The sequence below is a fragment of the Meles meles genome, chromosome 9 (genome assembly GCF_922984935.1).
Source record: "Meles meles chromosome 9, mMelMel3.1 paternal haplotype, whole genome shotgun sequence".
Lineage (NCBI taxonomy): Eukaryota > Metazoa > Chordata > Mammalia > Carnivora > Mustelidae > Meles > Meles meles.
In genome coordinates this window covers 27,322,679-27,340,079 of record NC_060074.1, presented here as the reverse complement: position 1 = coordinate 27,340,079, position 17,401 = coordinate 27,322,679, and positions in this window count along the sequence as shown.

Below are 17,401 nucleotides of genomic sequence, written 5' to 3'. Positions count from 1 at the left end.
GGGTGAATCAGAATTGAAATCTAAACTTAGAAATCGACCTAGGGAGACACGGGGATAGCAAGGACACTGGGAACAGAGGGACCAGCCAAAGCAAGGACAGCAAAGGAGAAAGCAAGGTTGGAGAAAGGAGGTCCACTTTGGCCAGCAGAGAGCTTGGGGTGGGGAGTACCAGTAGGGAAGTCCCTTGACTTGTGAGGAGATGTGGCTTCATTCACCGGGCAGGGGACTCAGTGCCCGTGTTTGAGCAGAGTGAAAGAGCCACAGCTGAACTTCTGGAAGTCCATAGACCTGTGTCTAGTGCAGATCTGACAGAAGTAGAAAGAGTAGAAAGAGACAGTCATCTCTCGTCCTGCGTGTGCCCTGGCTCCTTGTGCCCTCCTGGTAGCATTTGCTCCTGTTGTCCTCACCCGCTAGGGTCTGAGTGCCTTCAGCATGTGGACAGTGCCTAGCCTGACACGGTCCAGTGGAAATCGAATGCAAAGCACAAATGTGAGCCACGATGCAATTTTCAAATTTCTAGAAGCCACATTAAATTATAGTGAAAAGAGATAGGTGAAACCCATTTTAATACCCTATTTAGCTCAATATATTCAAGATACCATTTTAATAGGTAATCGATATTATAAATTATTAATGAAAGATGTAGCATCCCTTTTTTCCAACAATATCCTCAAGCTCTGGGGTGTATTTTATGCTTAGAGCACATTTCAATTTGAACTAGCCAGAAATTTAAATAATACACGCAAGTGGCAAGCTGTTACCACGTGGACAGGACACAGGTCTAAAATACAGGGCCTGGCACGTAGTAGGCACTCAGCGAATATACTAAATGAATAAATGAGTGAATGGATGAAAAGTACTATCTCTAAAAATACTCTGGGCAGTATGAGAACATTCTTCATTATGACGTCCCGCAGAGGGGCTGGAGAGACCTTCATTCACTCATTCAGCTCCTCAAGGACCCTTTGAGAATCTTTCTCTTTCCAGCTCTATTTAAAGTTCTTGATCTCTCAGCAAAGCACTGTGGAGATTAACAAAGTGAGGCCAACTTGACAAATCCAAAATACTCGAGATTGCTCTGGAATGAGTCTGATGGCCAGACCCCAATTCTTTTCTCCTGGTTCCCTGGGGAAGAGTCCGTTTTATCACACACACACACACACACACACACACACACACACACGCGCACACACACGCCCACGCACAGCCGTACACACCACCGCCACCACTAACCCCATCTTTTTAAGTCCTAACCCTGTGAGGTTCAGAGTTCTCCTCCAGAAAACCTGGCCGCTGCTCCCGGATGGCTCTCTGCCATCTGAAGCCTGGAGAGGTGGAGGAACTTGACCCACCGTTTTGTTCTCTAACTGCCCGCGCAGGGCTTAGAACAGCGCTGGGCACTCAGAGGCTCGACAAATATTTGTTGAGTGAACCCAGGCTCTCTGTCCTCCTCGTCCCTGCTGTGCCCACTCTTTCTGGAGCATACCTAACTTTAAATTGCTCATGAGTCCTCTGTCAAGAGTATGTGCTTAGGCCTGAGAGATGATGCCAGGCAGTGGGGACTTGTTGAGTGATGGGGACAGGCTGAAACTGGTTTTCTCCCCTCCCCCCAATCCCTGCCTTTTTCCATTTGAAAAGTGTTTCACAAACTCCACCCTCAGGAGGTTTACCTTAACCAAGTACCACCTGTACTATTATTTACATAATATTTGTCTAATGTGAAGTCAGATCTGTTCTTTTTTTTTCTTGGCAACTAAAAGCTATTTTTAAAATAAACGGTATATCAGTACCATAAATGGAAAACCAGGATTGATGGCCATATATAGATGGCAACCGTAAAAATAAACACAGTGAAAACAAAACAATGCCATTCCATTCAAGCTGAATACTGTTGCCCACTGAAAGCCTCTGAACCTGGCATATTCCTCTGGTTAACAAAAGATGAGCCAGTCTAAAGAGAAATATTAAAGGCACGTCAGACCTAAGGTGAGATTTATCTCCATTAAGTCATCAGATGGAGAAGTGTATTTTTTAAAACATTGTATTGAAATGTGCTGTTCATGCAAAACAGTGCACATACCACAAACCTGATAAATGTTCCCAAATTCCCTATAACAAGTACCCAAGTGAAGAAAGAGAACATGGGGGCGCTTGGGTGGCTCAGTCGTTAAGCGTCTGCCTTAGGCTCAGGTCATGATCCCAGGGTCTTGGGATGGAGCCGCACATTGCATTGGGGCTCCCTGCTCAGCGGGAAGCCTGCTTCTCCCTCCCCCACTTCCCCTACTTGTGTTCCTTTTTCACTGCCTCTCTCTCTGTGCCAAATAAATAAGTGAAAGCTTTAAAAAAAAAAAAAAAAAGGAAAGAAAGAAAAAAGAAAAGAAAAAGGCAGGCAGGCACAAATAGCCCCCCGAAGCCCCCTTCACGCCTCCTTCCAGGTATTACCTCCAGCACCCCATTACCCTGACTTCTACGAACATGGATGAGTCTTTACTCTTTTTGCATCTCACATCAACGAACACATACGCCAGGCAGTCTTTTTGTCTCTGGCAAATGCTCCACATCACGCTGGTGAACTGCATCCGTATCCTCGTATGTAGTAAGTTACTGGTTCCTTCTCCTTGCAGGGTAGTGTTCCATGCTATGACCGTCCTGCAGTTTCTTTACCCGTGGTACTGTGGATGGGTATTTGGATAGTTCCCCGTGCTTGGCTCGTTTGAACACAGCCGCTGTGAACCTTCCAGAACAAGCTGCTTCATGAGCACGGGCACACATTTTTGTTGCAGCTCTACGAGGTCCAGAATTTCTGGGTGGTGGGGTATCCGTGTGTTCAGCTTTAGTAGACAGGACAGGCAGAAAGCTTTGCAAAGTCAGTGTGTGTGTCTCTACCTCCATCAGCAGTCTTTTGCTCCCTATTCCAGCCAACACTTGACATAGCCCGTCTTTTCTCAGCATACCCGTTCTGGGGGATATACAGGTGCACGGCATCGTGGTTTTATTTCGCAGTTCCTGGATGACTGAGGAAGCTGAGTACCTTTTATTTTATTTTTTTTTAAAGGTTTTATTCATTTACTTGACAGACAGAGATCACAAGCAGGCAGAGAGGCAGGCAGAGAGAGAAGAAGGGAAGCAGGCTCCATGCTGAGCAGAGAGCCCAATGCGGGGCTCAATCCCAGGACCCTGAGATCATGCCCGAGCTGAAGGCAGAGGCCTTAACCCACCGAGCCACCCAGGTGCCCCTGAGGACCTTTTAAATGATAGAATGGGATGAATTTTAAAAGAAAATCCTATCACACGATGTTATATAATGTCCTACCTGTGTATCATGATTAAGTACCATGAGTAACACCTAAAAAGTGCAGACGTTTCTAGGATGGAAGTCTTGTTTTAGTTTTGTTTGTTTCAGGAGGAAGAAAATCACCAAAAAAAAAGAAAGAAAGAAAGAGGTAAGTGTATTGCTTGAGCAGAGGAAGTGTCCTCTCCTCTCCGTCCACACCCTTGGGCATTGCCGCAGACGGTGTACCTCTTCTTTGACGAATCCTGAAGTCAAATGAGCAAGCAAGAGGAAGTCTGGCTCTTCTGAGCCGATGCCTTGGTTGGAAACTCCATAATGAAAATCTGGGAAGCACTGCTGTGGAAAAGATAAAAAAATGAAAAGTGTGCTCGGAGATAAGGAAGAGGCCAGGATGGCGTGCTCCGTGGTGATTTCCTGAACCGGTCTCATGTGCCAGGCCAGCAACTGGATCCCATCACCAACATCATCTTTGTCCTCGGAGCATCTGCCTCTCCCCAGATGCTGGCTTAGGTACCTGGACGGCCCTGCCCTCTAGAAGGTATGGCCTTGGGCTGGGTGACTTTAAAGTAATCAAACAGCGAGAACACTAAAGAAAATCAGAATGGGAATGGGAGTCCCAGAGGCTGGCAGAGGAGTTAAGAGAAAGGGCTTGGCACCAGACGGGACGCAGGTCCAGCCTCTTCCCTCACTGGCTGTGCTGTGAGGGGCGAGTTGCTCCACCTCTCTGAGCCTTGGTTTTCCCAACTCTAATAAGGGGAGGATAATAATAGCACCTGTTTCAGAGGGGAGCTGCAAAGAGTAAATGAAACCCTCCACCCGGCACACAGCCCTCAGTGGCACATAGTCACGCTGTTATTATTAACTCCTGCTCATGACGAGGGGCCCATGTCCTTTGGCACTGTACGGATATGGAGCATGAGGCCGACAGTTCCTCAGTGTGAGCCCAGGAAAGCCCTTGCTCTAATACAGCTGGGAAGATGAGGGCACCTGGGAGGCTCAATTAGTAAGCAGGAACTCTTGGTCTCGGCTCAGGTCACGATCTCAGGGTCATGAGATTGAGTCCCACGCTGGGCTCCATGCTCAGCACAGAGTCTGCTTAAGATTCTGTCTCTCCCTGTCCCTTTGCCCCCAGCCCACGCGTGCACATGCTCTCAATCTCTGTCTCTCTCTCCCACTCTAGAATAATAGAAAAAATAAATAATAAAGCTGGGAATAAAGCTGGGAAGATGTTTGTAGAAGGAGGAAATGACTCCCAGCTTGGGGAGGCAGGGGTGGGAGTAGATCCCCAGCCCGCAGTGAGGCAGGAAGGGGACAACTGGAGGCACACAGCTTCCGGGAAATGCAATGAAGAGTAACAAGAAAGACACGGAAGTAGACCTCAGAGCGCAGTGGTGCCTCAGAAGCCTGGAAGAAGGCATGGAACTGGCCAGAGAATTCAGAACCTTCTCCCTACTGTAAGTAGGAGACCCAACTGACCAGCATGACCACAGGCACGGGCAACGAAGAAGGAAGAAAGGAACAAATCTCAGAGCACTCACACAGGTTTTCTTACATTAAATTCCCTTAAGTGTCAGATGAGGCTCAGAGAGGTTAAGTGACCAGCCTGCGGTCACCCAGTAGCACACAGTGCCTGCCTCACAATGGTTCAGCTTACAATTCCAGTGGGCAATGGTGCCAATGCAATATGCCTTCAGCAGAAACTTTTCTTCAAATTTTCAACTTGGATCTTTTCCTGGGCTAGGGATGAGTGGATGGTCCTCTCTCCTGATGGTGGGCAGTGGCAGAGAGCCAAGGCTCAGAGTCAGCCCTCAGTCACGAGGGTAAACAACTAATACGCTACAACCATTCCAAATCCATACGACCATTCTGGTTTCCACTTTCAGTACAGTAATCAATAAGTTACAGGAGGTATTCCCACATTTTACCACACAATAGGCTTTGTGTGAGCTGCTTTGGCACAACTGAGCACATTTCGGAAGCACTAGGCGAAGCCGGGATGTTCAGTAGGCTGGGTGTCTTACATGCAAATTTTTCAACTTACAGAGTTTTTAGCTTACAATGGGTTTATCAGGACATAACCCCATTGTAAGTCAAGGAAGATCTATAGTGTGTAATAGAGCCAGATGTCAAACCCTTACCTTTCCACTACCCTGGGAACCAGCCCTCTAACTCCAGATTTGCTAACACCAAGGTGCGTGGCACCGTTGTCCCCTAGGCCCTCATGGCCCACGCTGCCATCGTCCTGTTACCTTTCCCTGTGCAACAAACCGTCCCCAGACTTAAGTTTTCAAATGACCACCTGTATCATCTCTTGAGGTACTATGGATTAATTGGGTTCCACTGGGTAATTTGCACACAGGCCTTTTCCTGTGGCTCTTGAGGGACGGTGTCTGGGACTTGGGTCATCTGGAAGCCTGACTGGGTGGGACACACCTGAGGGCGCAGCTCACTCACCTGGCCAGCACCAGACACTGGCTCTTGGCCAGCAGCTGAACTGGCTGGTCAACCACGGCGTGACCTCTCCCCCAATTCTCTGGCCGGTCTTCTCCGTGTGGTTTGGGCTCCTCAGGGTGAAGAGTCTGGGTTTCAAGAGGGAGTGCCCCAAGAAAACGAGTAGAAGTTGCAAGGTTTCTTGGCATCCAGAAGTCCCACGACATCATATCATCCTCATTCTGCTGGTTGGACAGCCCCCAGGCTGGCTCATCTTCAGGGGGTTGGAGAACGGACAGGCAGGATAGAAGAGGCTGTTGAGGCCACCTCTGGGGAGCATGGTGGGCATGGCCCCCACCCCTCTTTACCAATGAGAACATCAGCATGTTACGTAAGCTGTCACTCCAGCACCCTCCACTTCTCAAGCGGCCGCTCACTCCCTGGAGAATGAGGGGCCCTGCAGCTCTCCAGAGGCTTGCCCATAGGAAAGAAGCAAATCAACCCTTTTACCTCCAACGTGGCAGCCGCTTCTTCCCAGCTCCTGGAGCTCACAGTCTCACATGGAGCACTGCAGAGCTCCAGGCTTCGAGTAGGGGGTCCACCATTAAACAAATCAGATGCCCCCCCCCACCTTCTTTTGTAAGGCGATTGAGGTCAAAGTGTTGTGGACATTCTGGATGAGTTCAAAACCTTCGACCCAGTGCATCCAAAGAGAGGGGGGTTGAGCAAAGCATCCTTCAGCCTAAATTCCCTAGATTAGGCTGAATGCTCTAGATCAGGGGTCGGCAAAAGTAAAAGACCCTTCAGTGAATCTTTTCGGCATTGTGGGTTTCATGAGGTCTCTGTCACAACTAGTCAAGTCTACCATTACAGGCCCACAGCGGCCAAGGGTGATATTCAAACACATTCACAGTGTGGCTGTGTTCCAGTAACATTTTATTTATGAGAGCAAATGGAGGCCAGAATTGGCCCGAGGTCTACAGAATGCCAACCCCTGCATTGGGGCCTCCTTAATTAGAGAGAGCAGGCTTTCGAAGACTGTCAGGCCATAGGAGGTCATTCAGACCCTGGAGTCTTACTCCCAACCTGAATGTGATCCACCAGCCGCGATAGCTCCCATCACATCACCTCAAGCCAGCTCCAGAGCCATCTGGATGCCAAGAAACCTTGATTCTGTCCGAGGGTCCCAGCTCCCCCGGCTTCCCTCTCCATCCCCATTCCAGCCCAGAAGCCCACAGGGAGGTGCCCGGGTCCCCGGTGTCGCCAGCTGAGAGTCTGGATCAGGCATTCGGCCGGGCCCCAGCTGACCTTCCCGGTCATCAGGACAACACCTGGAGAGGACACGGTATTCCCCGACGCTTCTTAGAGAAGGAGGGCAAGACAGGGGGCAGAGGGAGGCAAGACAGGGGTCCTGGCTCAGATTGGGGGAGAACTGGCAACTGGCCTCCCTGAAAAGGTCTCAGGCAGGGTGAGCATCGATGGAAAATGTGAGCGGGCCTGCTGCCTCCATTAGATGGGCCTGCCCCCCTCCCCCCACCGCAGCTCTTCTTTCGAGGAACAAGACTGCATCTGTTTGGCGATACTCTATCTGGAATGGTTAAATAAACCTTTCAGGCCCTGGCAAACAACAGCCCATCTTATTCCAATGGGGGAGCTTCTGAAGCACAGCAGACTGCTTAATCCTAAATCTGTCTGCAGGCGCCCCCTCCCCTCTCGGTAAATCCAGGCCCCCACTCCCAGGCCCTCAGCTGGGAGCAAGATGGCTCACCCGGCCACCTCCTTTGGCCCCTCTGCTCTTAGTTCTGCGTCTTCACGTTGACTCCCCGTGTTGTTGCACTTGGTTTTTCTCCCTCCACCCCCTTTCTTCTCAGGGGTCTCTCTTTCTCCAGCTTGCCCGGTGGATCACAGCCACACAAAACTGTCTGAGCAAATTTGTTCAGGCCCCCAAAATTATCTCATCTCCCCATACCCCACTCTCACCCCCTCGAGGCCGCTGAGAAGCAAGCAAAGCTAAATAAATAAAGGCTGGGAGAGGACCCAGCCAGCTTTCCCGAGCCCTGGCGGTATAAATCACAGGCACACAGGCTCAGCATGCCTTGTACCCCCCCACAAGGGCACCAGCCTCCCCCATAGTCAGAACATCAAAAAAAAAAAAAAAAAAAAGCGGAACCCCTCCTACAGATGAAACCCAAGTCCTCTGCAAAGGCGTGTTGCGATGCAAGCTGCAGAGACCGTGTGTCCAGCTGAGCACACAGACCTCCCCCTCCCCCGTCCTCTCTCGCTCCCTGCTCCCCTCCTTCAACATCACACACACTTTGGGGCCCCAGCTCCCCTTTCCAGGAAATCTCTTGCCTCAACAGAGAGTCAGGGAAGGCAAGAAGTTGCTGTAGGCATGTTTGGTCTCTTACAAAATTGCTGCCGAGGGGTGGTGAGAAATGGGTTTGAACACCACCCCTCTGACTCCTCACCTCTTTCCTGCCTGGGAGAAGGCTGTAGAGACCACACGCTGCAATTTACAGACAGCCCTTGGTTCTCCTTTGCTCTGTAATTAAACTGCAGCCTTTCTCCTCCAATCAGGAGCCAGCTCCACCGGGATTGAGGGGGAAGTGAGGGAGATGTGAATGTGGGAGGGAAGGATGAAATCATCCAATTTGGAAACTAAGCCATTGGGGGTGTGGGGGGCGGTGAGTGGAGGTGGCAAAGAATCGGTCCCTAGGGGAACAGGAAGACACTTCCCTCCCAGTTCCAAGGTCCTTTAAGGCCCATGTGAGGATGAGAGAAGCTCCCTGAGGGAGGATGGCCCTCTTGAACAGGTGTGCTAGCTTCGCTCCCTGTAGACCACCTTCCTGAAGGTGTGGCACACCTCAGCTGTCCCTATGCATTGCTGCTAACACAGCCTCACAGGACCGGAGCCCTATCTATGCTGTCCTAAGGTCTGTGTTTGTATTACTTTGTGCATTCCATCGCTCTCCTCCATTTCTGAAGACCCCGAAAGTTCAGTAAGGGCACGGACTGGTCTCTGATTCCTGCACACCCCTCTTCCCACCTTCTGCTCTCTTCCTGCCTGGCTTCGCCCGTGTCAGATAGAGATTACCCCATTCTTCCTACATGAGTGGGCAGCCTCAGGGATGTCTCCATAAGTGGAAGAACTGCAGCCTGAAGAAACAGAGCTCCTCCTCACTCAAGGTCATTGGATGAATGTGGTTTCACTCCCCCAAGTTCTGGTCACTCCACCTCTTGCTCCAAGCCATGTGCTGGCAATAAAACCCCATAGATGGCATGGCTGCGTGTACAGAGCTGACACCAAGCAGCAATACCCAAGTATCAGTCATTCGGGAAACTACTTCTAATTTTACCATATCTTTGAAAAATCTTGATTATTATTTACTTAATATTATCTTTAAGTCAACTCATTTTATTTACATAAAATACTGCAAGCAGTAATGTGCCAAAAAACACAGGTTTAACATACTATTTTCCCTCTATACATGAAAACAAAATATATACCTTGCCAAATGAAAGAAATTTCTTGGAATACCTCCTAAAATCAGCTTGTGTACTATATATTGGTATAAAATGTAGAAAGTGTTTTACTCTTTTGGCCAGGTTTGGTATTTTAGGCAAGTCTCTGAGGATTGGTCCCCTCATCTATAAAGTGAGAATAAAAATGTCTGCTCTGCCTTCGTGAGATAATAAATATCCTATAAAGGGCAATAGGCAGGATCAAGAGCTTTAATAGAAGACATGGCCAGGAGAATGGCATAAAATTTAAGAGGCATGGGAATTTTTTAAAAAGTATAAATTGCTAAAAGAGGAAGGAAGAGACAGTGTTATGCATACTCAAAAGAACAGGAGCCCTGTACCAGATACTGCAAAGAGATCTAACAGAAATAGTAGAGGAAATGTACAGGCTATTAAAGGAAACAATACACACCCACTCGAAAAACACAAATAAAAGGACCTATAGGGCATTATAACCCTGATCTAATTCTATTGAGCCATGAATGCAAAACAAGAGAACAACGAGCCTCTGGATATATCAGAGGGAGTTCTGCAGCCTGAAGAGTGGGCTGGGAAGGCTTCCTGGAGGTGGTGGTAGAAACAGAGCTCCGGCTCCGGTTGTGAGAGTGTTTCTGGAATTCTTTTTTCTTCTCCCCTCATCTCAACTCCACGTTCCCCTGGGTTTCAGGTATGGACAGCAGGTGCCTGTTGGAAACTGCTTTTCTGGGGCTGCTGGTGGTTGGCAGGACATCAGGGCCCTCTGAGGCAGCAACACAGAGTCTCTGTGGTGTCTCCCAGTGCCCAGCCCCTGCAGCTGCTCTGAGTCCACTTCATAGGCCCCCACTCCTCTCCTCGTACCTGCAGCCTCCGGTGGGCACCTAACCTCCCTCACTGTCTGTAAAGTGTTTCTCTCTCCCCTCTCCAACTTGTCACAGCACAACTATTTCTATCTCCGATGTTGTCCTTCCTCACATCATAGCTTAGCTCGGGGCGGGTCTCTTTCTCTCTTTCTGCATTCCCAGCCTCTTTTTCTTCATCACTCTTATCCTCATGAAGGATATTATTTTTCATGCCCATGCCTGCCCCAGCTAGAGGCCTTCTGAGATCCAGCCCTCTGCTTCTAGAGGAAAGGATCCTCAGGACTCTGCTACATTGTAATGATAATCAGTGGCCAGGACTCTGGGATAACATTGTCTGGGGTTTGGGAAGAAGGGATGGTTTAGAGTCACAGTGAATCCCCTACTCCTGTTACACACACACACACACACCCTGCATTTGGGCACCTTGCCAATACTTTCCAAATTGTGCCTCTTGCCCCTGAGCCAGAATGGAGAATCAATAATTATTTCCATCCACATCTTTACAAAATAGTAAACAACCCGGAGGCTCAGCCAAGTCAATGACCTCAGTTCCTGCTCTTTGTCCAGAATCCTGGTCTCTGGACCTTCGGCGTGCAAAGGGGTATTTGAGTTATAACACCACGGACTTCGTGGCTTGAAACAACTAGAATGAGCACAACCCACTTTGGAGGCTGTTATTTGGGGTCCCCAGGCCAGCTCCGCCAGGTAATCCACACGGTAATTCTTTGCAAGTCACCAAGCTGCTTGGAGTCTCAGTTTCCTCATCTGCAGAATGGGGTAAGAACTCCTAGCTCATGGGGCTTCTGGGGGAATCGAGTAGAATCACTTGTGAAGGCCCCTGGCAGGAGGTATAGTCCCAAGAGCAGGTTCAACTCAGTATCTGCCAAACCCCAGCTGGTCTTGACCGAGGGACTCCTGACTCTTGCAGCAATCCTCTACCCTTGGAAAAAACTCGGATCCAGAATATGGTGTGCCTGGCATTCTTCAGGACCCCTGCTGGGACTGAGCCGTATCTCTCATTCCCTGGCCTCCGGGATTCTGAAGGGACCCTCCAAGCCAGAGGGAGACCTTCACCTTGCAGTGTGCCACCTGTCCCCATCCATCTGCCCCACGAGGACCTCGTTGTCTGGAACAGGCACTTCTCCCTGGGGGAAAATATTATTGTTTTTTTGGCCACTTGTTTGATCCTCCAGAGTCAATATTTGTGGAGATAAGCACAATGTCATGGAGCCAGTGGCGTTGTTTACGATTCAGCCCCTATCCCATTGGGTTCCAGTCCTCTCGGGTCCACCATGTGAGGTGAGAGGGTGCATTTCAACAGCAGTGAGTCCTGTCACTTCCCTGGACCACCTGAGCAAGGCCGTGAAGAGGGGCTAGAGTCAGTCTACTCCTGTTCCTGAAGGCCTGCTCAGACAGGAGTGCTGCAGGGGGAGTGTAACGGGGCCTTCACGAACTCCAGCCCCTCCAGGCCTTTCCTCTAGTGCATGTCCCAAGCCAACCCTGGCCTTCTCCACCAGACTGTCAGGTCCTGGAGGGGTTTTTCTTTTTTTTTTTTTTTTTTTTAAGATTTTATTTATTTATTTATTTGACAGACAGAGATCACAAGTAGGCAGAGAGGCAGGCAGAGAGAGAGGGGGAAGCAGGCTCCCCGCTGAGCAGAGAGCCAGATGCGGGGCTCGATCCCAGGACCCTGAGACCATGACCTGAGCTAAAGGCAGAGGCTTAACCCACTGAGCCACCCAGGCGCCCCTGGAGGGGTTTTTCTATCAGAAGAAGATTTCCTGTTTCCACTTCACATACAAATGCCTAGAGGAATTTTCCACCAGGTGCGAAGAGCTTATCAAAGGATTTGACTTAAAATATAAGGTCCCTTATATTTTGTATATAAAAACAAATGTCCCTTTGTAAGTGGCCTGGAGGGGAGAGCGCCTGCAAGGGCTGGTGTGCCCGCGCAGCTACACACTCGTTGCAAGGGGAGGCCACAGCAAAAGCCTGATTAGGAGAGACACCTGCTCATAGGAAGCCAGTGAGGACAGAGAAGACAAACATGGTTTCAAATAAAGTCCAAACCACAAGTCACAGGGACGAGCTGTCAAAGTTGTAGTCGGGCTACATCTCATACAGGCAGCTCTAATTCTAAGGGAGTAGAAGCAGGCATTGAATTGTTTCACTCGGTTCATGGTTTTCTGGAGAGACCCCAGCGAGGCTGGCTAGCTAACACCACCACCACCAACAACCAGAGAGGAGGGGGACAAGGCAGAAGAAGGAGGGCAGAAGGGGAGGAGAGCCTTGGCATGGCTGGTGGGTCGGCTATGTACCCGTCTCCAACAAAGTGACTTCCAAAACTGATCTCATTTAATTATCTTATTTCATTCTCATGACCATCATATGGGGCAGCTGTCTGTATCCCCACTTTTCAGATAAGGGAAGTGAGGCTCTGAGAGATTAAAGTGATGGATTGGTCCCAAAGTCATACAGCCTGCTGATCTTGGTCAAGGCACTTCCGGCGGATCCTTGTTTGATAAATTCATCATTCTGTACTGCAGACGGCCAGGCCCTTGGTATCTTGTCTTGACCATTTCCTAGATGGTTGCTCTTTCTCTTCTTTGAGACAATGGGGCACACTGTCCCCAGCCCCGCCCCCTTACGACTGTACCCCCACCCTGCCCAGTATAGGGACCTCTCTGCCGCCGCACTTCCCATAGAGCTTCACATGGTGCGGACGCGTACCTACTGAATGTCCACCCCCCACCCTGGACCGCCAGCCCCCGCACTCCAGGACCGACGGTCGCATTCACTGCCATGATCCCCAGCCTGGTCCGGGGCATGACTCTTTCACACCCTGGCACCCCAGGCTTCTGCTCTTCTCGTCCAATCTGTACAAACCTCCCTCTCCTGAAAAGTCAAAGGGATAAACCACAGGCAGTGTGCCCAAGCCAGCTAGACCTCCAGTCAGGACCCGTGGTCTCATAACACAGGTGCACATGATAGCAATGAAAGAACAAAAGGTTCACTGAGGGCAAAACACAGAGCTGACACCTGCAAACCACACCTGCCCCCTTACGATGGAACGTGTACCTAGAACCTCCTCAGGCACCAGTGACAGCCGAAGGCGGGTGGAGGGACGACAAATGGTCAACGGATAAAGATCGCACGCGTGTAGGACACAAAACTCCACTTTAGTGTGTTACTGTCTTCATGATTTCCAAGAAAACACAATCTTAACAATAACCAGACCTCTAGAACCGACAGACTCGATTTCCTGGAGCACTGACATCACCTTCGCCTCCAGAGGATGGAAACCCCTATGTATTGAGTCAGTCGTCACAATCCCAATGCAGCTCTTGCTGCCCACGGGTCCTGTCCCTGTGCTGTAATGAACACCTTCTCACACCATTAAATGTCTCCAGAATTCTTCTTGACCATTGGGCTCATGATCCCACATCATATTTCTGTGGCCCCGGGATGGGGATTCTTCATCTTCCTTCATCTGGGACTTGGAGTTTTGGGACAAGCTTGATAAGTTACTCTGTCTTCTCTTTTTACTTTCATTTCAGGCACTTTTCAAGGAGCAGAGTCTTATGGGTCTCATTGGTCTTACATTTTCTTGTGGATTGCTCAGGCTGCAATCCTCCAGCCCGTGGTTACTCTACCGGAGGAACAAAGCCTGCCTTTTGACTAGGAGCGAGCACCCTGGCTGGAATGGTAATAAGACCCAGAAACGTGATGCCCTCTCTTTATTTTTATTCTTATACAGAGTTGCCTTTCTTGGGTGCAGAGCAGCACCAAAGTCACTGGGATGGCCACCCATCTTAAGATTCCTGTGTGACGTTTCCTCCGCATGGCTTACTGTGATTACCTCCACACCTCTGGTCATGTGGCTTCTGGCTCCAAGACCTCTGCTCCCAGCTGGCTGAAAGCAGTACTCGGTTGAATTAAAACCCAACCAGGGACCATTTCCTAGGGGAATCCACATGTCTTGAAATGTCACTTCAATCATGATGGATTTCTATCTTTACTATTCTTCATTAATGTCCCCCACTGACTACTTAAATTACAATATGAGGTCATTACCCCTTATAAAAGCTTTCTAGTGTTTTCCATGGGTTAAGAATGGCAGCTTCTCCACAGCATTTCTGTCCTTTCATCAACACCCATTTGTGGTCTAGAATGCAGTGGGGATGCAGGGGGATACCGGCATCCCTCCTACAAGGCAAGGCAGTGTTCACAGCAACTTCTGAGAGGGACACCTCTGGTCACTTTGACACCAGGAACCTCTGACATACCTGGTGTCGGATGCCACCAGAAAGCTGAGGGGGATTTTGGGTAATAGACCTTCTCTACTTTTCTAGGAACATGGGATCTTCAGTCCCCAAGGATTCTCCCTTGGGATGCCTTTTAACTCACTGGAATCAAGTTGGATCGCAAGATCTAAGAAAGAAAACACTGATCTTTTTCTATAATATTGAACAGACTCAGTACTCCTTAAGATATTAGGGAAACTGGCCCATCGATGGGACATTAAACTGCGACACAGTCTGTCGGCTGGATCTCTTCTGCAGGAAACAGGCCAAATGGGGATCTAGGTGCTCTGTGTCCAGGCCTTCATGGCCCTGAATAAGGACCTTTTGCAGAATGTGTCTAACCACCAGCCAGGTTGACAAAGCCACTCTGGATGGATTGTTTGGTGATTGTCCAAATAGGCCCAGTCCTCCTAACAGACCTGGGCCCCTGGAGGACTCACCAGCCGATCCAAACAAAGGGGACACTGGCTCTGTTATTATCCCTCCTTATTATAAACCCCAGTCCCTACCCAGTGTCTTAGAGGGTAAGCTACTGGAGTCTTTAATAATAGACATATGGCCTTAAGGCAAGAAAAGAACCAGAGAGCTAGCATGCAGGCCACAAGAGAGGCTCAAGTATGGGCTGCCACTTCTGTGAATCCCCACAGCACCACACTAACCAGGGACTGAAGAAAAAATCCCACATCAGACAAAGGATTAAGGTAGGACTTCTGCTGTGCGTGTGGCCAAATCGGCCAATGGAGCAAAGAACGTCTGAACAAAGGCTTTCCACCAGGGCCGTGTCCTATCTGGAAGAAAGCAGGACACTGGAAGAGAGACTATCCTCATCTCCAGAGGGAGAGGAAGACAGGAACTCACTCCCCTTCCCGCCCCCCCAGCAGGAACAGGAGGACCTGCCATGATGGGGACTCTGAGGCTAGTCCGGCTCCCTAGGACACCAAGATGACCGAGCCCTGGGTTGTCCTGATGTGGGAGGTAAGTCTGTCGATTTTCTTACTGATGCAGGAGGCACTTACTCTATCTTTTTCAGCACTGGAGGCCTAACTTGTCTTTCTAGCCAGAAAACTCTTATCATAGAAGGGAGCCTAAAACATGCCTCCAGGCAATGCCTTTAACCTGTGAATACAAAAGTCGCTGGGTTACTCATACTTTTCTGGTCCTCTGTCACGTCCCATCCATCACTTGGATGAGACGTAATTTGAACTAGGCATAATGTGTAAACTGGGAAGCCGATTTGCTCTTACTAAAGAAGAGAATGTCTTGTTCTCTCTAACACCTGGAGAACTAGCACCTAACCCTGATAACCCTTCTAATATCTGGAAGAAACTAAACCCACAGATGTGGGATGGCGATGTCCCAGGACCGCTTGCAAAGCCCAGCCAGTGAAAGTCACCTTGAAGGGCCCAGCCACTATGCCTCAGAAAAACCAATATCCCTTAAAACCTGTGGCAAAAGCTAGTTACAACCATTTATTGATAAGTTTCTCAAACCTGGTGTTTTAAAACCTTGTCGATTAAGAACAAATAATCCGATCGAGAAATGGGCAGAAGACATGAACAGACATTCCTGCAAAGAAGACATCCAAATGGTCAACAGATACATGAAAAACTGCTCAACATCACTGGGCATCAGGGAAATATAAATCAAAACCACAATGAGATACCACCTCACAGCCGTCAGAATGGCTGAAATTAACAAGTCAGGAAACGACAGGTGTTGGCAAGGATGCGGAGAAAGGGGAACCCTCCTACACTGTTGGTGGGAATGCAAGCTGGTGCAGCCGTTCTGGAAAACAGTAGGGAGGTTCCTCAAAAAGTTAAAAATATGACCCAGTAATCGCACGACTGGGTATTTACCCTAAAGATACAAATGTAGTGATCCAAAGGGGCGTGTGCACCAGAATGTTTATAGCAGCAATGTCCACAATAGCCAAACTATGGAAAAAACTTAGATGTCCATCAACAGATGAATGGATAAAGAAGATGTGAGACAGACAGACAGACAGACAGACAGACACACACACACACACACACACACCTGAATATTATGCAGCCATCAAAAACTAAAATCTTGCCATTTGCAAAATGTGGATGGAACTAGGAGGTATTATGCTAAGCGAAATAAGTCAATCAAAGAGAGACAATTATCATATGATCTCACTGATATGCAAAATTTAAGAAACAAGGTAGAAGATCATAGGGGAAGACAGGAAAAATGAAACAAGACGAAACCAGAAAGGGAGACAAACCGTAAGAGACTCTTAATCACAGGAAACAAACTGAGGGCTGCTGGAGGGGAGGCAGGCTGGGAGATGGGGTGGCTGGGGGATGGACACTGGGGAGGGTACATGTAGTGGTGAGCGCTGGGTGTTGTGTAAGACTGATGAATCACAGACCTGTACCCCTGAAATAAATAATACATTATATGTTTATTTAAAAAAATAAATTTTAAAAATCTTGTCAATCTCTTTATAACACACCAATTTTACCAGTAAACAAGCCAAATGGAGACTATCAGGTGGAACAAGATTGAAGAGCTATGAATGAGGCAAGGGTGTCCCTTCACCCCATCGCGCCAAATCCGTATACTCTTCTCACCCAGGTCCCTGGCGATGCCAACTAGCTTTCAGTACTTGATTTAAATCATGCCTCCTTTTGCATCCCTCCAAGCAAAGAAACCCAGCCACTGTTTGCTTTCGAATGGGCCTCGCCTTCAAGCCCATGGGCTGCTCGCTGAACTTGGACAGCTTTCCCCAGGGGTTTAGAGACAGTACTCACCTGTTCGGGCTGCACTTGGTAAACACCTCTGTGATATCTTCTGGCCTCGAGGGACTATGATTCAGTACATGGGTGATATTTTAACCTGTGGTCCCACAAAAGAAAAATCTGATAGTAATTCTATAACTTTAATTTCTTGGCAGACAGAGGGTATCATGTTTCCCCTAAAAAGGTGTAAATATCGGGCACCTGGGTGGCTCAGTGGGTTAAAGCCTCTGCCTTCGGCTTGGGTCATGA